This window comes from Gossypium arboreum, chromosome 8 (genome assembly GCF_025698485.1).
Source record: "Gossypium arboreum isolate Shixiya-1 chromosome 8, ASM2569848v2, whole genome shotgun sequence".
NCBI lineage: Eukaryota > Viridiplantae > Streptophyta > Magnoliopsida > Malvales > Malvaceae > Gossypium > Gossypium arboreum.
The window spans coordinates 130,569,025-130,590,906 of record NC_069077.1 but is presented as its reverse complement, the minus strand read 5'-3'; the positions used below and the strand labels follow the sequence as shown (position 1 = coordinate 130,590,906).

Sequence of the window (21,882 nt, the reverse complement as noted above, 5' to 3'; positions counted from 1 at the left end):
ATAATAGGGACAGATTAAAGATGGCGCAAAAAAAAGAAGGACTGGACGCATAAATTACCCATTTAAGGGGAACATGCGCGGATCCAGCCTGTCAATGCACAAGCTATCACTTTCCCTCCCCAAATGCTATTAAAACTAAAACCTTTATTTTTATATATATTTTTTAAAACATAAAAAAACCTTTAGAAAACCCAATGCCTTTCCCTTCTAACCCTTTCTGCTAGGGTTTCATCCTAAAACATGCAGCCATCGAACCACCATCATACGGTGGCCGACGGTGCACAGGCAAGGGCCGATTTCGCCAATGGAAGAGAACTCTGACTGTGCCCACGGAGGTTTGGTAAATGATCTGCCTTCCTTCTTCTTTTCATTACTTTTTTTGCACACCCAAAAATAAATAAAAGAACTCAATAAACAAGAACAATCAAGAATCACCTATTAAATTTCTTTTGCCTTTGTTTCTTTGCAATCGATTTTTGTGTATATATTGTATTCTCCGTAACAAAAAAAAAAAAAAGAGTATTTGTGGCCTTTTATAGCTAGTTTTACAATGGTTTCTTTGCCTCTACAAGTTGCAGGTATGCTGAACGTGGTTCGAAGCGCACGGATGTGGAGCGAGCAATGCACGAGTCGGGGGTCGTGCGTGGTGGCTGCTGGTGGCTACGGCGCGAGGCAAATGGGAACCTTAGGGTTTCCAAAATTCCAAAAATCTGAGCTTATCGAGCTTGTTTAATTTGGGTCTATTTTTGAGTTAGTTTCATTTTTTTGAGTTTGTTTTTTAGTGATTTGGGCCGTTTCGTACAATTGAGTATTTGGGCCGGGCAAAATTTGAATTTTACTAATATAATCATTTTTTTTCATTTTCCGAACCATAACCAATCGATAGACCAAGATAACCAGATATAACCAAACCATAATTACTTGACTCGGATGTCAAATTTCCATTCTAATTTTGGACTTTATTTTCACATTATAAGTTTTGTTTTATGGTTGTTGATCACTATTTGACGGGGTTTTAAAATATTTTTCATAAATATTTAAAAATTAATTTAAATAAATAAAATAATGGATAACTTTTATATTATGTATATTTTATTTTTAACAATGGTAACTCAAAGTTATATTATAGACTTACTTTGGTAAAATTATTTAGATGGTAGTTAATTTGAAACGTTGTAGCATATAAATTGTATATATAGCATGAGTAAATTTCATAAACTAACCAATATTCGTAAAATTGATTTTCAATAATGTTTCGTAAAATCGTTATTGAACTGAAAATGAGATGATCTAAGTTTTTTTAACTAAATGAAATAAAGAATTATTGATTACTTATTATAAAATCAAATTAAATTAATTTTTTAACACAATATTTAGAACTATCAATAATTCTTCCCCAATTCATAAATACGAGGACAATATATTTCAACGCACTCTAACCTATATCTTCTTACATTGACAACAATACTTATGCCGGTTGAGTAAGGACTCCTATTTTGGGTTTAAATGCTTTTTATTAATCTTGTTTATGGGCATATCAATAGCAGTTTAAATGCTTGGGGTTGTTCAGACTTCAGGGCTTAGCAATCATCAGGATGTAATGTTTCATTTTTGGGTCGATGCTATCTATTAAAGGCCAGCTTACAAAAAGCAGCCCAACAATAAGCCATAAAATTGACATTTTAATAAATAGATTTTTAGTATCCCAAGTCCAAATTAAATTTAGAGGTGGGGAATTTTGTCTACAATAATAAATTCGAAGGTATTGAACTCTTTATTACTAGAATTGAGTTAGATTCAATTCGATGGAGTTTTTTTCTCGAGTCGTCTCTGATAATTTGATCTGATTTTTAACTTTTCTAGTTAAATTTGGGTTTTGATTTTTATTTTACAAAATGGGCTTTGTTTTATTGATTTTGAACATTATTTGATAATTTTTTTGTCTTTTCATAAATACATTTTGAAAATAGTTTTTAAGTAAATAAAAGAAAATCAATAACACTTATATATATATATATATATATATATATACATATTGATAAATCTCAAAACTATATATGAACTTTGATTAAACTTATATTGTTACACATGAACTTTGATTTTGTACAATTTTATACGTAAAATTTTTATTCGATTCAGTTTTCACAAATCACTAATACAATTATCAATATAGAACCATTTTACGTTTACATATTGCATACATATAAATAAGTTGATGCATATATTTCATTAAATATATATATATATATATATATATATATAGTTGAATCAAAATCAAAGTTTTATGTATACATTTGAACCACAATAAAAGTTTTATGTGCAAATGTTTGTCGATTGGCACATTTTGTCTGCTAAAGTAGCACACCAATTTTTATCTAGGTTTGTTTTATTTTGTATTTTGTTTCTTGGGATTGATGATTTGGATTCTACGATTCTAATTTCTCTTTTGGAGCTGTTTGGTATGTTGATTATCCCTATTTTAAGGTTTCAACTTTTTTGTTTTTCAATTTTTTACCTACACGAAATAACACATTGATTTAGGTTTGGGTTATCGATTGCACCAATCTGCATAATCCACAACGAATCGTTACCTAAAAGCTCATTATGGAAAAGGTATTGACAGGGCTCCAGATTGTGGATGAGGAAGAAGAGGCATGGTAGTTATATGGGGACTTCAGCCTGCAACAACTGGACTACGATCTATGTCTAGTCGATTCTTTCTCACGGCTAGTGTGGTTCACTTTCCGGCAATGCAGAACATGCTAGCGAATTTATGAAACCTAATAAGAAGTATTCAGATTTTAGACCAGGGTGAGAAAAGATTCTTGTTCAGGTTTTATCACAAGGTAGATATTGACAGAATGACTAAAGGGGTTCCATGGACAACAACTACATTTTAGTTTTTCAACATCTTGGCGCTAATGAAGATCCAATGAAAGTAACACTAATCTACAATTATTTCTATGTACAAGTTCATGATCTCCTCTATGTACAAGTTCATGATCTCCCACCAGGATTTTTTTTCAAGAACGTTGCCATATAATTTGAAAATTTATAGGTTCATTTGAAGAAAATGATACAAAACAAATAGGATATGGGTTTAGAGACTATTTGCAGATTAGGATTAGGCTAGATGTTAGAACTTTGTTGAAACGTCGAAAGAAAATCCAACTTTCCCCTTAGAACTATACATACGTCAGGTTCCAATATGAAAAACTCACTTTGTTATACTCTTTATGTGGCTTATTGGGTCACAGAGATAGTTTTTGTCCTGTCTGATTAAGGAAATATTTCAAAGAAACAGAGATAGGATGGGATATCTCGCTTCGAGCTTCGAGAAGAAGGGTCATAACAACAAGGAGCGCATGGATAAAAGTGGATTGTGAGCCAAGCTTTCCAAATCAATTTCCTATGGAGAATGCTTCTAGCAGGTAATTAAGGGACATTAACCTAGCAGATGAGAAGGGGAAAAGTAATTTACTGTTGGATTTGAATCTAGAAAAGAGTATGAGGTAATAGGGGATGTTAGAAGGAGCGAAAGGAGATCTAATAGAACACGACTCAGAAGACAACCCCATTGAGGGAGTGGAATGCAAGAAAAGGCCAAGGCAATCCATTATTTCAAACAATAGGTTAGATGGGCAGAAAAGTCGGAAGGAAGTGAGACATGTACTAAAAAATAAAGCACAATATATCTTTGGCTGCCAAGGGACAGATTGATTGAACACAATGAATATCATAAGCTGAAACGTTCGTAGATTGGGGACAATGAATATCATGGTTTCTTAGTAATCTTATTTCAGATTTGCAAATTGGTGATGGTTTTGGGTTCACTTTTATGACTGATAAACATAAGGTATGTTAGAGACATTACTTAAATCACTCTTATTATTTTATGCTTACTTTATTAAACCAACCATCTAATACCTTTGTTTTGGTTTGCATTTAGGGACTGATGAAGAAGATTTCTAAGTTGTTGCCAAGGGTTGAGCACAGAGTCTGTGTAAAGCATTTATATGCCAGCTGGAGGAAAGAAAATCCTGGAAGAGACCTGCAACAAGCATTTTAGGGAGCCTGCAAATATACATAACTATTGACTTTGAAGATCACATCGAAAAGATTGACTAATCAAACATAGTGCCAAGGTGAGTTTACTTAGTACTGATCCTGAGCAATGGTCAAAGGCCTTTTTTTTCTAGTAGGTCTATATGAGATGCAATTGACAACAATTTTATCGAGTCATTTAATGCAATAATTTTAGGATCTAGATCAATGTAGATAATTTCCATGTTAGAAGAAATTAGATAGTTATGGGGAGGATTGTAAACAATTTGGCCAAATGTAAAAATTAGAATGATAAATTATATCCTAAGATATGTGATAAGTTACACAAGAGTATCCAAATGAGTTCATATTGTCATGTTAAATGGAATGGAGTAGAAGGGTTTGAAGTGGCAAACTTTGGTGATGTAGTAGTTGTTGACTTCTTTCAGTGGTCATGTAGTTGTAGGAGATAGTATCTCACTAGCATCCCATGTTCACATGCTGTTGCAGCCATCCTGTGGAAAAAAAGTTGATATTTCTAATTTTGTATATAAGGGGTTTAAAAAATATGTGTTTGAAAGATTTTATGGCTTTGTATTGTCTACTATCCCAAGTGAGAAATGTTGGTTGAAAACTGATATGAGACCAATTGACCTCCTATTCCAAGAAAAATTCCTGGGAGACCAAAAAAAAAAAGAGTCAAAAAAGAGGGGGAGAGAGGAGTGGGAGTAAACTATCTAGGAGAGGGAGTGCCATAAGTGTTCAATGGTTGGACACAACTCCAGAAGCTGTCAAACTTCATTTACTATAAGTGTAACTTTGTCTTAAGAATTTTATTTTAATGCAACATATGTTTAATTTGAGAACTATTAGCATGTTTAAATTTAAAGAGTACACCTCCACCTGCTCTTTTTGATCTTGCTCTACCAACTCTTTCTCAAACTGTTGCATCTTAAGCATCTGCATCATCACCAATTTTTTCAACACAGCTAACTCCTCCCACCATTGTAACATTTTCAACATAGCAAATACTTACAAGACTACATAGCAGGGGAAAACAAGCTATGCAAGAGATTAAGTTATACACCGATGAGAGGATAGAGATGCCAATTTTGAATGTAAGTAGTCGATTCTTAAACTGTTTATTGTATTTTGGTGACATGTTTTTTAATTATCTGTTTTATGCATTGTAGCCTGGCATGAGAGGGAAACCATGGTGACTACACCAACCAAGTACACCAATAAAATGAAGGGAAACATCAACAAGGACACTATTGGTGGGACTCAAGAAAGTAGAAACATAAAAAAGGCTATGTCTAAAATCTCACCCAAGTACAATCATAAGCCATGGAGATAGTTGATGTCAATCCATGTTTAATTTGATGGTTTTAATTTGTTAACATGTGATGGACTTTTTTTTTTGGATCATTTTGATGGACGATTTAATTTTGTTGAATCATTCTGATGGTAATATTTTGATAGGCAATTTATATTTATCCTTTATATATGATGGTGGTAATGGATGGTTTGATTTTGTTGATGCCAATTTTCGTATATGTATATACTTTTACAATAAATTATACAATAACATTATTCAATTCATGCATTCTTTACAACTAATGCAAATATATGGACAACATTTCACCATCTATAAGCAAAATAACCAAAAAGCATCATCCATTATAGAATTAACAACAACTTATAAGCAACCATTAATTTGTTGTTCCTTGACATTTTTTCCTAGTACAATTTTATCTTCTCTTCTAAACGAGTTACCCTCAATCGTATTCTTCACATTTCGTCAATATGAACTCATCGTTCTCAAGTCTTAATCTCTTGTTCGCTTCAATAAATTCTTATTTTCTAGCATTATTTCATCGATTATGCATCCTTTTTCTTCAGTAATTGAGTTCGTCCCCTAACTATTACCTTCAACCCATTGAAAAAAATCCCATCCTTCGGTATTCATTTATCACATTCAACAAAACAAAAACTATAATATTAAAAAACTAAGATTACATCTTAAACCAAAATTGCAACAAAATGGTAGATGAAAAACATAAACCCTAATTAACCTCTTTGAAGTTCGAACACCCAAAGAAATTTTTTCCCCTTTGTTCTTTGGAGTATACGCGTTGCAAACGAGAACATTTAACCCGCAATGGTAGTACACAACACTTCTCTACCAATTTGATTTTTTGTTCGTAGAAGAAGTCATGGTGAAGACGTGAACGAAATGGAAAACGTAGGAGATAAGAATTGAAGAAAACGAAAGAAAACATGGAATGAAAGAGGATAAAATTTAATAGAAAACAAAATAGGGAAAAATGAAGGATGTTGAAAAATGAAAGAGAAATAGAGGGCAAATGTTAAAAATGATGGCAAAAAAATAAATGCAGAGAAAACGAAAGAGAAAAATGTTAGAAAATGATGAAGATGATGATGAAAAATAACTTTAAAGGAACAAAAATTAAAATAAAAACTTCCAAAGGGTCGTGTGAAAAAAAAGAAACACGGATCAAAGGGGGTGTTGGAATTGCAACATGTGGCAGTGCACGAGTGGCTAGTACTGCCATATCAGCAAAATGTTAACGTTAGGCTCAGGTACCAAACCAGTAGGCGAAAAACAAATTGGGTACCAATCTGGAACAAAAAAACCATAGATACCGATCTGGGAGAAGTTGACAAGTTCAGGTACTAATATTATATTTAACCTAATTACAAATTGGCGAATTTTTAAAAATTAAACTCTTCACTTTCATAACCTCTACCAAAAGTGCCTAACCAACATGATGGAGTGCCCCAGATGTTCTAATGGTCCATAAACTGTTTAACATGTCTTCAGGGACTACTAAACAACAAGACAAACATGGCAAGAATAAAATGTGCAATGGTCTCAAGAAAGCTCAGATTTAAACTATCAAAACTAAACGACTAGCCTCTTTACGAACAATTCCAAACAAGTGTACAGGAAAGTGACGTGTTCTGTGGGTTAGTTAGATAACAAGAAACAAATTAATATACAAAAAAAAAAAAAAGATACTTACAGCCAAGGAGATAGCAAAAAAATTCATGGCCTATATTGCGAAAATAGATGAGGTAAGTGCGAAAACATGTAACAGAAAATTTTATTGCAATAGCTAGAAGCCTCAACAACGAACAACGGTAAAAGAAAATTATGACGCTGCCTATCAAGCCCATTTGCTAATGTCATGTACAGGGTTGGTGGCTAAAGACTCAAGTGAACATGCGATTGGAATCCGAACAATCAGAAATGACTATATACCTTTGGTAGGTGCTATCGAAGCTCTTGCATGTATCCAAGCTGTCAATATGGGAGCAGAGATAAGGCTAAGAGATCTAACCGTAAAAGGTAATGCTCGAAAAATATGTAAAAAACTACAAGCAAACAAACCAGATAGATCACTAATAATGGCTTACGTTGTAGATTTGAAAGAAATACGTAAAAGCTTTCAAACATGCAAGTTTAATTACACGCCAAGATCCAGGAATAAGGTGGCACACATTTTAGCAAGAAAGACTTTAAAAGATGAAAGGTACACTTATTTGGGAACTGAAATTCTAGAGTAGGTGGCTGACGTAGTGGAGAGGGATAGACTGCGAATAAGAGGCGTATGAATAGAAGCAGATCTGCTGGTGATCGAGATAGAAGGAAGAATCAGAAAGAAATACTTTGCTGGGTCTGATGGCAACCAACATCTCTCAACAAAAAGAAGCTCCTTTCACTAGAGCTAAGAATGCTAAATGAAACCAAATGATAGCGATAAGATAAAGTTTGTTGGGTCTGTTGGCTGCCAACATCGATTTACAGAAGAAACTATTGTCTCGGCTGCGAAACGAAACCAAACGGAGGAGAAGCGGCAAAGATAAAAACAATTGAGGAAAGATATGTTACCACTGAAAAAAGAAAATAAATAAGGGTTGAGCAATAGAGATAGTGAAGAGAAAAGCATGATGCCACATAAAAAAAGAAGAAATGAAGTAGGGGTCGAGTAGTATAGATAGCAAAGAGGAGGTTAACCAAATCAGGAAATGCTTAATAGGCAAATAAAGGCGATTGATCTTCTAAGAATGGCCCATTCAATCATTGGAGAAAGGGAAAAGTAATCTTAGAAATAAAATGTATTAAAATGTTTTGAGGAGTTAGGAAGGCCAAATATTAAATTGGGATAGTAACAAAGAAAGGGATTAGGTTTAGTTTAGGCTTTTCGTTTTCGTTTTTCCATTTTATTTTTAGGCTATTTTGTGGGTTGTTGGGTCTTAAGCCAAAAACTGTTGCAAACTTGTTTTTTTTTTTATCCCCCTTAATAAAACCTATATGTTTCCTGTAAAAAAAAAAGTTTTATGTGTATGATTGAACGAAATGAAAGTTCATGTATCAAATTACATATTGGATCAAAGTTTATGTACAGTTTGTGATTTATCTCTAATCATTTATATTATAATTTAAAGTTATTTCACTATTTTAAATATAAAACATATTTTTACAGTATAAAAATTATAAATTAAATATAAATATAATTTAATTAGATTAATCATAGTTTTTTTTTAATTTGTAAAAAAGTCCACATACTATCTGTTTGAATCAATCTTTCAATCTTTCAATTTCTCGATTTCTTTTACTTAGTCATGTTGGAAATATACTATTGTAAAACAAAACTGTTAGCGTTGACAGGAAGCCAATCTAAGTGTAAATAAATAAAGTAATCAAAGTGTCGTGGAAGAACCATTGCATTAGAAGAAAATTCGCCCTAATCGGTATAATCGTGTAATAGACGTCTCCCCTAAAGTTAACACAATACTTTAATATTCGTACACCCAATAACAAAGGTGGAACACAATTGGTATTGTTTTTCTTGAAAGGAATCGAAACCGAAAAACAAAAGCAATTGGTAAAAAATATAATCGAAAAATAAACTAGAAGAAAACTGCCGAAACTACATTAGGTTCAATTATTAGGAAATATTGAAAGGGTCACAGGCGATCTAGCTTAAAACCCAATCTCCTAAACATAATTTCCCTCTTGTGTAATTTCATAAAACACCAAAATGTAGAGAACAGAAGGATGAGAGAAGTTTTTATCTTGTTGTATTCTATGAAAAATGAAGAGAATGACCTTCTAATTATATTATTTTTGAAGGGGTAAAATAGTAAATTTACAGATTCAGGCTTCATTTGGATGGGCGATTGACTGCGGTGCGGTGCGTTTAGCTTACTTTTTGTCTCACGCTACAGTATCACTACAGTATCTAATCTCACCGCCACCGCTGTTTTTACACTAACCGCAGCTAAACGCACCTCCCATCCAAACTCACCCTGAATTTCTTAAAAAATTTCAATAGCCAAATTCTGATTCTATTAATTTGTAACTGTTTAGAAGCTAGATTTTGATTTTGTCAAATTGTAACCCTTTAAAAATATATTTTTTCAATTTTTTTGCATTACCAACATTCCTCCACTAATGCAAAGTAATTTTTGTAATCATGAAAAAAAGGTAAAACGTGAGGAGCAACGACGAAATTAGTCGCTTAAGCACTAGTATCTTGTGGATCTGAACTAGTCCGTAGTCAAATGAGTGATTATTTTCTTTAACAAGTGAACAAATCTTGAACTTGTTAAGATAGGGGTTAACTCATAACACATAACAAATCTTAGATCCAATTGATGTTCCACAATAGATCAACAAGTTTTAACCAATACACCTCAGGATACTGGTAAGTGCTCTAGAAAGACTGCCCAATTTCATTCATAGAACGTGGCTAGTCCTTCACACTTACATAGGTGATTTCATCAAGTTTATCTCAATATAGACCACCCAAATCAGGACTATGAAATCATTAAGCGCATTTATTAAACTCGTCCTTTAAAATTTAAATTCAATGAATTCATCAAGTCCGTCTCAATATGGCTTCCCAAACTCTGGGACATTAAGAGTAATAAACTCAACCTCACCTGTCAGTGAATTCATTAAGACTGTCTTAATAGGACCACTTAAATCTTGAGATTTGAAATTATTAAGAGTGATAACTCAACCTTATGTGTACATCGTTCGCTATAGAGATAGGTAGAATGAACACTATGAGCTTTTTCATGGTTTCATTTGACCACATTGGACTTAGAGAACTAAGTTTGGTATCCACCATGAATTCCTCAGCCACTAGGCTTTGAGACCTATCCCCTTCGATGAATCAAGAACCATTTTCGTACGTAACCCTTTGGTTAGTGGATCAATTAGGTTCCTTTCAGACCTCACGAACTCCAAAGAAAATACTCCATTCTCTCATGAAGAGATCTCTGCAAGTAGATTCCTAAGCCACTTGGCCTCTTACCTGGCTCTGTCAAGAGTTATAAGCTCTGACTCCATCGTGGAGTGAGTAATAAACGTCTATTTAGCAGATTTCCAAAAAATAGTTGCTTCACCCAAAGTTATGACATACCTATTTGTAAAACTGTAACACCTTATACTCGACCCGATCACCGAGTCTGAGTACTAAGTATTATAATTAACCCAAATTACTAACAAAAATTCTAATTTGATTTATTACAAATAAAATAATGGCAGAATTGATTCATATTTATCACATAACTTTTATCTAATTTCTTTAAATTTCAATAGGTTTCGAAATATAACTATAAATAAACTTCCTACCAATACTAAGGTTCTTACAATCAATTTTCCATATTGAACATGTATATGTTTATATATGTACAATGACTTGAAATTTAAAATTCTAATAAATGTTCACTTATTTGAACCTCAAGGCATAGCTTCTAAGGGTACCCCTTTATATGCATGATACAATCATGACTCCATTAGCGTGAACTTGACAGTGTCTGGCTTGGTCCCTCTACATGGTCATTCATTGAGTCATCCCTTAACCCTACATTCAAGAAAAATTGCATGTAAGTTTGAAAGAACTTAGTGAGAATCTATACAACAGTGTTCGCAAGTGAATTAAAGCTCATGAATAAATGAATAATACACATAATTAAACTCCCTATATCACATAAGAGGTTTCGTAGTTTGATTGGCACAGACGACACCCACATGTTCTTCTTGAATGGATAGTTGCCGAACACGACAATAGATTTAGGTAAAATTGTCATCTTTCTAACTCCTATTTGTGACTTAACATTGTCCAACTTTATAACAAAACTTTGTTTACCTTGCTGGTTTGACTTATTCGAAGATAACCTCATAAGCAGTTACTCAGATTGTCGGCTACCTTTGGTAGACTTACAGATACATCGCCACCTTTGTAAACTTTTACTCGGATCTCTTCCTTCCACACTAAAATCAATATAGACCTACTGTATTACCCCATAATTTATGTTCTTATGACTTAGCTCGTGCATAGACCCTTCTTTAAAGGAGGGTCTATTTACTAACATCTCATTTAGATCTTGAACATGAGATTTGGTTGATAGATAAACACCATTTTTCTTTATGAACTCTTACTTGAAAAATAATCCCATAGGATATTCCCACTTTATACCATCTACTAAGATACTCCAAACAACCACTTCTTTTATTAGATTTTCCGTGCCAAACTTCCACATTTCATAGTCTTAAGTAGACTTCCCCATGCTAGATAGTTTTGATGGACAACCATTTCCTTTATTAATTCCTGGTGGACATTCCACCTAAGTTAGTCCTTGGTGGACTTCTCAGCGTTAAATAGTCTCGGTAGACATCCTCTTTAATATTCCTTGAAATATATTCCATCTAAGATAATTCTTGGTAGACATTCTTCTTAAGATTGCCCTTGGTGGGCTTCCCACTTTTCTAGCGATCCCTTTATCAATGAATACCTAGAATTTAAAACCTAAAGAACATTTTCATTACCTCATGGTCCACAATGGATTATAGGTCAACTCTAACAGACACTTAATGTAGGATACTTATTTGCCGATACTTTGAAGGAAACACCCTTTCTTTTCATATAAGACCACACTTAAGACACTTCTACTAGAACCTCTTACCTTTTGAAGTGTCACCCCCAAGGACCTCTATAGCGTTTACATAGTGTCGCCTCGTAGGACTTGTATACCGTTTACACAGTGTCACCCCATAGGTCTATGTACCATTTACACGGTGTTGCTCCGAAGAGCCAGTAGATAACCATTCCACGATGCCGCTAAACGCCCTTAAATCCCCTTTCAATCCGCATATTCCTTGATTACGCCAAATTTCCTATCTTCAACTAACTCGTTAAAGTAACTCCCTCCGTACTCCGCATTTTATAGAGATACAGTTCAGGCATATCATTACACTTATTATTGCAACATGTAGTATGCCACTTATCTATACATCAATAAACAACCATATTTGGCATTAGAGAACAACTTGTAAGAATCTATATATTTCCACAGCGTTATACATGCATAGCATACTCCTTCACTGTGATCACATACAACCATAGAATTCAACCTGAACTCAAAACAAACATATGAACAGATCATTCAAATAACAAACACCTAAAATGGAGTACAAAAATTCACTTGCTATATTTCGTCTTACCCAACTTAGCTTGTCCGAATGCTAGAGCCTTCTTTGTCCTGGCAGCTAAGCATGACAATCAAATATACCGGTTAAATCGAAGGTATTCAGGTTTTAAAACCCAGAATCCATTATCATTTTGAAACTTTTTAAGGATTCCAAAAATCATTCTTTTTTCTTAAATCTACAAATACAGAATGTAACACCCCTAACCCGTATCCATCGACAGACTTGGGTTACGAGGTATTACTGGTCATGTCACAGTTCATACTTTTAAGCATTTCATTTTAACAATTCAAAATTTTAAACACATCATTGCTCGTGAAATTATCAAATATCAAACCTAAAAAAAATTCGTATCATTTAAATGATAACATATTTAAAACATATTCTGGCATATAATATAATGAATTATATATTTTTTTATAAATAGGACATATAACAACCCAACAACTTCGTTAAAGGAATGTCAATGTAATTTTTATAAAAAAAAAAACCTGCACACGTACATGTTGTACTACCTATGGAACAAATTTCAATACCAAAACTTGGCATTCATTTGTACATCATTATCATATTAATCAATGTGAATTTCATATTTCATGCATTAGTAAAATTTACTATATCTATTCGATCATATGTATATATGCAATTAAAGGCATTTAACAAATCTGAATAAAACTTTATAGCAAGTCATGTTTACGATTTAATAAACAACCAATGTATAAGAGATACAACATATGTCACCGAACTCAAACACATTTTACCATTAAACCTAAATCATTTTCGACCCCTAATAATAATTTAATACCAGTTCATGCATAATTCACTAAATCATCAAGCTACCATTTAACCACAAATATTAACCTCTGCTCACGCTCATAAATAAACTAGTAGAAATCATAGTACATAATTTAATAAGAAATCACATGTGCATCACTGGTGCAATATAACATGGTCGTACATGCTATTAATACATGTATATACCTAGTGCGCATTTACACAAAATTTAAAGCCACACTTAACACGTGAATACATGCCAGAAAATTGACCAAACAATCATGGAACATATTCAATACTTGTTAACCTTCATCACCGAATTATAATACTTAAATCTAAGCTCATTAAACATTATATCTAAGAACATACGAGATTAAGTCAAAGCATATTAAGCAAATTCACACACACACACACACACACACACACACACACACACACACACACATATATATATATATATATATATTATCTTAGTATGAAACACCTCCAAACTAACTAAACATACTTATGACCGATTCAATCATGCCACATACAAAGTCATAAAACAACCTTAATGTACCATCACATAATACAACTTATAATTATTCATAGCCCATGACATCATGTCTAAAATAGACTTAAACTATAACTAAACCGAAACCCAAATCAAGCAAGGTAGTTAAGCCATTTTCGCATGGCCAATATACATACATTTTCAAAATAACTAAGTCCAAAGCCAACCTATACGTGCCATAATTTGAGTTTAGCTTATAAGGTAGCAAAATAGTAGATAGTGTGACAAACTTGCTGACGATCCCCGAGCTCGTAACTTGATCCAAAATCTATAAAACAAAAACACACATATACACAGAGTAAGCTTTTTGTAGCCTAGTAAGTCATAAGCAAATAAACAATTCAACGATGTTATCAACTTAATTAAACTGAACCTCATTATATTATCATTACACATTTAAATCCAAGCACATATAAGTTCAGATTATACATATATATGTATATATATTCATTATAAATATCACCTTGACCGAATGTCTATATAGCCTAATTAACATATTAGCATTTAATTTCCAAAGCCAAATAGTCATTACAAATCTAATTCACATACATACAATAACATAAGCTCACGTGTCACCATATAAATTCATATACATATATTGATTATGTGACCGAATACATAAATTCCCATGCATATAATTAAGACTCATTCCAATAATATTAACAAGGTTGAATACACATACCTAGTTCACATATAATCCTCATTTGCAGTACACACTATTTGTAATGAGTATCAAATTACACACTTACCTTATTTTAAGTAAACATCAAGTTAATTCATACCTGGTCATTTAGCTCGTTTTACACACTCGAACACAACTTATCTTTGCCCGATGAACCATCGAAATTGGATAGGACACTCGGATAATCACATATATATCGTACAATGCCAACGTCCCAGACGTGGTCTTACATTTAATCACAGATCGATGCCACTATCCCAGACAGGGTCTTACTCGTACACATATATCAGAGTCACATATCGATGCCATGGTCTTACTCGCACACATAAATCGGAATCCTATGTCATGACATATGTATCCTAACTATTCCTAAGGTTCATATGGGGCTTTCGGACGTTGTAACTCGGTCAAAACGAATTCAGAAATATAGCAGCCAAACTTATTCACATTCGGCCACAGCATACATAATTTCATATATTTCATTCCAGCATATATACTTAGCATTTAATTTAAATTTAGTACACCTATTTGCTTATTAACTTACATCGGATGATACAAAACGGAATAGGGCAGCTAGTTGACAACTTTCATTTTCCCCCGATCCAAATCCGATTTCTTTGGTTTGTGATCTAAACATATTCAAATTAAGCTCATTCAAACATATTTTCTTTCAATTTAGTCCAAAAACATATAAATGGGTAAATTACCATTTTACCCCTAACATTTACACTTTTTACAATTTAGTCCCTATTGCACAAAACACAAAATATATAGAATTTTAATATACCCATGTTGGGCCGAATTTTATCCATACCCATACAAATCCATACATTTCATTTGTTTTATATTTTAGTCCCTGAAATTGTTATTTTTGCAATTTAGTCCTAATTACTCAAAATCATCAAAAACTCTAATACAAAACATGTTAATAAAAAACATATCTTTCATATTTCATCATCAAACAAAAAAAATCACAAGCTCTCAACAATGGCTTAACTCGAAATATTCGCCAAAATAAAAAATTCAAGAATGGGTTTTATAGTACTTGAAGCACTCAAAAACGTAAAAATTATCAAAAACTGAGCTAAACTCATACCTTAATTGAGCTTGAAAGCAACCGAACCCTAGTTTCTTTTTATTTTATTTGAATTCGGTAAGCAAAATAATATAAATACTTATGTTAACTTTATTTTATGTTTTATGATATATATATTATAACATATTATAACTTAAAGTTTAATTTACATATATAACCTTAATGAATTAATATAAAAACTTTATAATATAAGCCTAATACCATCCAACTAATATGTAAGTGGGCTATTTACAACTTAAAGGCTCCCATTAATAAAGCCAATAGCAATTAGGCCCCTTTTAGAAATAACCACCAAATTTCCCTTTTACGCAGTTAAGTCATTTTATTTAATCGGACACCCAAACAATAAAATTAAATCACGAAAATTTCACAGATATAAATTCACACAAAATAAACACAGAAAATAATTTTAAAATATATTTCTGACTCAAATTTATGGTTCCAAAACCACCGTTTTGATTAGGGTTTAAATCGGGCTGTTACAACTCTCCCTCTTTAGGGATTTTCGTCCCCGAAAATCTTACCGATGAATAAGTTTGGATAACGTTCTCTCATTGCATCCTCTGGCTCCCACGTTGCTTCCTCAACTCCGTGTTTATGCCACAATACTTCAACTAACGGAATCTTCTTATTTCGCAACTCTTTAATCTTCTAAGCCAGAATACGAATCGGTTATTCCTCGTACGTCATATCGGGCTTAATCTCAATTTCAGATGGACTAATCACATGTGAAGGATTAGATCGATATCTACGAAGCATCGAAACATGGAATACATTGTGGATCTTTTCTAACTCAGGTGGCAACAACAGTCTGTAAGCAACCGGGCCAATGCGTTCTATAATCTCATACGGTTCAATAAACCTCGGACTCAATTTACCTTTACAACCAAATCTGAGTATTTTCTTCCACGGTGAGATTTTCAAGAAGACTTTATCTTCGACCTAAAACTCTATATCTTTACGTTTCAAGTCGGCATATGATTTCTGACGATCTGATGCTGCTTTCAGACTTTCACGAATCACTTTTACTTTCTGTTCCATCTCTATGATCAAATCGACCCCGTGTATCTTATTTTCACTGAGCTTAGTCCAATACAATGGTGTACAACATTTACGACCATATAAAGCCTCGTATGGTGCCATTTTGATACTCGATTGAAAGCTATTATTATACGCAAATTCAATCAGAGGTAGGTATCATTCCCATGTACCTTCGAACTCGAGAATGCAATATATCAACATATCCTCAAGTATCTGAATGATTCGGTCAGACTGACCATCTATTTGCGGATGGAAAGCAGTACTAAAATGTAATTTCGTACCTAGAGCTTTTTACAGTTTCTTCTAAAACCGCGATGTAAACCTCGATCTCTATCCGAAACAATAGATATAGGCACACCATGTAATCTCACAATTGGAGAAACATACAATTCAGCTAGCTTATCAAGAGAGTAGTCTGTACGTATTGAAACAAAATGAGCTGACTTAGTTAATCTATCCACAATAACCCAGATTGCATCTTTCTTGCTCGGTGTCAACGGTAAACCGGTTACAAAAATCCATAGTAACTCTATCTCATTTCCACTGAGGTATCATAACCGGCTGAAGTAATCCAGAAGGTACCTGATGTTCAGCTTTTACTTGTTGACAAATTAAGCATTTCGAAAGAAAGTTAGAAATGTTTTGTTTCATACCATGCCACCAATAAAGCTGTTTCAGATCATTATACATCTTCGTACTGCCTGGGTGAACAGACAACCAACTACTGTAAGCTTCATTCAAAATCATCTGAATCAACTCTGAATTCCTCGAAACCCATATTCGGTTTCTGAATCTCAAACAGTCATCAACATCAACTCGAAACTCTAAATCAGTATTTAAATCACATTGAGCTTCTATCAACTCGTTATCAACTTTCTGGGCATCACAAATTTGTTGAACAAATAATGGTCTTACTTTTAATTCAGCTATTATCGAACCATCCTCAAACACAGCCATATTGGCCAACTGCAATACACCCGACACCATTGAACTAGGTCGATCTCAATCTCAATTTTAGACTTTAATACTCATTCACGTAAAATCTGGCACGTCGTTTATTTCTTCGTACAATCTCATAGGGTTTTCCAACCAAATCAAACTTAAGGGACCTTTGACCAACTCATACTCAAGGGTCATCAGACCTACTCAAACTCAAAGAACCTTTGACCCATCTTGAACTCAAGGGTCTTCGAACCCACTCAATCTCGCTAAGCCTTCCAAGCCCATGTTAATCGCAATGACCCACTGGCCAGTACAGATGAAGCTTGCAACTGCTCCTATGCTACTTATGCATACTCTTGTACTATTTTAGTGCCCTCAAATTGATTGCCTCAATAGGACACTTCACTTACTCTAACGATCCTCAAGTGTACTCTAGCTTATTACCTGTAAGAGTATTCATTGGTTCCAACAGTGGGAAACAGAAATGATTCTCATGTTTAAATAGTAGTATAATTTGCTTATAAATTGTTAGAAATATAATACTGTAAAGAAAAATTGTTAGTGCTAACAAGAAGCCAAACTAAGTGTAAATAAATAATGCAAGCATTGTGTCTTGGATGAACCATTACCTTAGAAACAATTTTGCCCTGGTCGGCGTAATCGTGTAGTGGAGGTAACCCTCCAAGATTAACATAGTACTTCAATATTCATACACCCGAATAAAAACGATGGAAGACAGTTGATATTGCTTTTCTTGAAAGGAATTAAAACCAAAAAACAAAAGTAGTTGATCGGAATGATCAAAAAATAAGGTAGAAGAAAACCGACGAAACCACACTAGGTTCAATTCGTAAGAAAGATTGGAGGGGTCACAGATGGTCCTGTTTAAAACTCAATCCCCTAGATAGAATTTCCCTTTTGTGTAATTTTGCAAAACACCAGAATTTAGAAACAGAAGAAAGAGAGAAGTTTGTTTTTCTCTTGTTGTATTTTATGAAAAATGAGGAGAATGACCTCCTATTTATACTGTTTTTTGAAAGGGCAAAACGGTAAATTTGTAGATTTAGTTTCCTAAAAACCAGATTTTGATATTGGCAAATCGTAATCGTTTAGAAGATAGATTCTAATTTTGTCAAATTGTAACCGTTTAATTTTTTTTTTTCAATTTCTTTGCATTACCAGCTAGTCATACTTACCACTCGATCCAACAGACACGGGTAATCAAAACATAATTATCAATTATGAATAGAGGAGATAAGGACTCGATTGTTGGAAAACCCTGCAATATTTTGGTTCTTGAAAAATCTAATTGAAACAGAACTGAATATTAAAGGTAAACGAATTGAAAAGAATTCCACCGATTTTAATTGATTTGGTTAATCATTTTTTCAATAGAAAATAGTTTTCAACTAATTTTTAAAGTTATACTCACTAGTTCATACTTTTTTTATATTATAAAAGTTTAAAATTAATTATAAATTAGATAAAAATAGAATTCAATTCAAATAATTGTTAGATTTTTAGGCATAATGTCAAATTTACCCCTTAAGTTTATATTTTTTATCAATTTCACTTTTATTATTATTTTGAGTTAAATTTAAAACGATAGAAACTAAAATAATTCTTTAAAATTTGTCAAATCGTACTTGTTTCTTCGTTTCAAGTTTTAATTTTTTTGTCAACACTGAAAATTTAAATTTCAAAACATAAAAATCAATTAAATAAGTTATTGATTTTTATCCCCGATAATGTCAACCGATTTGTTACTATAATGTTGAAATTAGTTAAATTAATTTAGCATCCTTTTAAATCTTACAATTTTATATTTTATACTTTGAAATTATAATCAACTCAAATAAATCATCTTTAATAATTGTACATGAAACTCAAATTTCTTTTGATTATATGATCTCGAGTTTTTCATACTAAGCTAAAAGCAAATAAAACTCTTACAATTAATTAAATTAATTAATTTTATCTTCCATATCAAACAAAATCTAAAATTTTTCATCATTCTTTACCCAAACAAAAACAATCAATTAATTTAATTAATCAAAAGAAATTTAAATTTCGTAAATAATTATTAAATGAGTTATCAAGTTGATTTCATTAAGAATAATATGGAAACATCATATAAAATTTAGAAATTTAGAAAGAGATTAATTTAATTAATTTCGATATTACGGTAACAAATCGATTAACATTATCAAAGGATAATTTTTTCAACAATTTATTTAATCTATTTTAAGTTTTGAAATTTAAAATTTCAATATTGAAATAAAATTAGAATTTTTAGTAACGTGATAAACAAGTACAATTTGACCATTTTTAATGCATTATTTTAATTTCTACCACTTTTTCACTTAAATTCTTAATTTTACCCCAATCAATACTTTAAAAAATGATATTTTTTTGGGTGGCCAAAATGAAAGTGTGAACATGATGTGGCGTGTACAATTAACCTCCATTACAGATTTAACGGTTGAGTGACGTCTTAAAAGTAGGGTGACCAACTAGTTAGTTTATCCTACATTTTAAATTATTTGTTGACGTGACATATAAGACAAGTGGTGTTATTTTAGCATGATATGCACATGAGATGTAAGTAGAGGTGTCTATGGGCTGGGCCAGGCTAAGCTAGGCAAAACAAAAATTTTAGGCCCATTTGCTAAGCCTGGGCCTGGCCCAACCCTAAAAATGAGCCTAAAATTTTTTCAAGTTTGAACTGGATAAAAATACTAAAACCCGGGCCCGACTGGACTCGCCCTATTAATTTTTTATATTATTTTTAAAAAAAATATAATACATCAAAAATACTTAAAACGTTAAAATAAATATTTCCTAACAAATTGAAAATAAATTTTTAAAAAATATATGTATATTTAAATAACACTAAGATATGTGCAACTTAAATGCGCTATTAGAATGTGATTTTTGTCTGCTCTCCTTGCACGTCTCTGTTTGTTGCGTCTAGCATGTTTTTATTTCTTTTAGGGTTTTAGTTTGTTTTTTGTGGTTTTTTTTTTTAAGTTTTGGGTGGTGCCATCAAGATTAATCGCTTGATCTCTTTAAACTTGGGGACTTTTTGTCTGAGTGAAATAGGGGAATGGAAAGAGGTTTTGTTGGGTTATCATTGGACGATGAAGAAGAGGAGGTTGTTCAAGTGCAGAGAGAGTCGGATCTAGTTTCTGCGGAAGAGGATTTTTGTTTGGTAGGCTATTTTTTAATCGCAAGTGTTAAACACTTCCTAGCAATGAGAAGCACAATGGCTAATCTCTAGCATCTAGTTAAAGGGGTCCAAATTTTAGATTTGGGTGAGAAAAAAATTTTGTTTAGATTTTTTCATAGAATGGATCTTGAAAGTGTGTTGAAAGGATCTCCATGGACTTTAACAGTCTTTTATAGTTGGTTTATTATTTGGGAGAGGGAGAAGATCCGCTGAGGGTGCCTCTAATCTTTGCAAATTTTTAAGTTCAAATTCACGATGTGCCTATGGGGTATTTCTCTGAGGCGTTGGTGAGACAAATGGGGGACTTTATTGGAAAGTTCTTAGAATATGATGGCACAAATCTAAGTAGATGGGTGCAAAATCATCTTCGAATGAGGAACTAGTTGGACGTGAGGCGTTCTTTGAGAAGGAAGAAGAAAGTTTTAGTTTCATCCAAGGGCTTATTCGTATGTCAGTTTTAAATATGAACGGTTAACTTTGTTCTGTTTCTTTTGTGGTCGAATAGGTCATGGCGATTCTTTTTTGTCAAGTGAAGATGGATCTAGGGTTTAAAGTAGTTGAGATGGGATGAGACCTTTCACTAAGAGCTCAATCTAGAAGATCTCTCGAGATGAGCAGTGTATGGTTGAGGGAAAAGAAGGGAGAGACAAGATGAGGGAATAATTATAAAGTGTCTGATTTGGGTAGAAGTGAAAGGAAGGAAGAGAATGAAGGAAGGTTGGGAGGTCGTATTAATCCTATATGAGGGATGAATTTAGAAGGGAGCCTTAATCGAAATCTGGATGTCAATGGGATTCAATTGAATTTACAAGGTCAAGTAGAAATGGACTAAGATTCAATCATGTGTGTGATAGAAGGTGGTGATGGGAAAAAGAGGCCCAAAATGGAGAGTGATAAATCTATGAAAGGGGAAGAGATGGGGTCCTTGGTGAATAAGAAGATGTTGGAAAAATGTCACTTTATATCAGCGATTGCCAAGGGGCAAGTCGGGTAG

At 32.9% G+C, this 21,882-nt stretch overlaps 1 long non-coding RNA gene across 2 annotated transcripts; it reads left to right on the top strand.

Moving 5' to 3' along the window:
• Positions 1 to 139: 139 nt before the first annotated feature.
• Positions 140 to 673, top strand: LOC128296556 (uncharacterized). Of its 2 annotated transcripts, none has more exons than XR_008287181.1 (2): positions 140 to 340; positions 579 to 673. It is a non-coding gene; the product is annotated as an uncharacterized LOC128296556 (long non-coding RNA). The 2 variants fall into 2 exon arrangements; XR_008287182.1 differs by having other exon boundaries at positions 573 to 673.
• Positions 674 to 21,882: the final 21,209 nt, after the last annotated feature.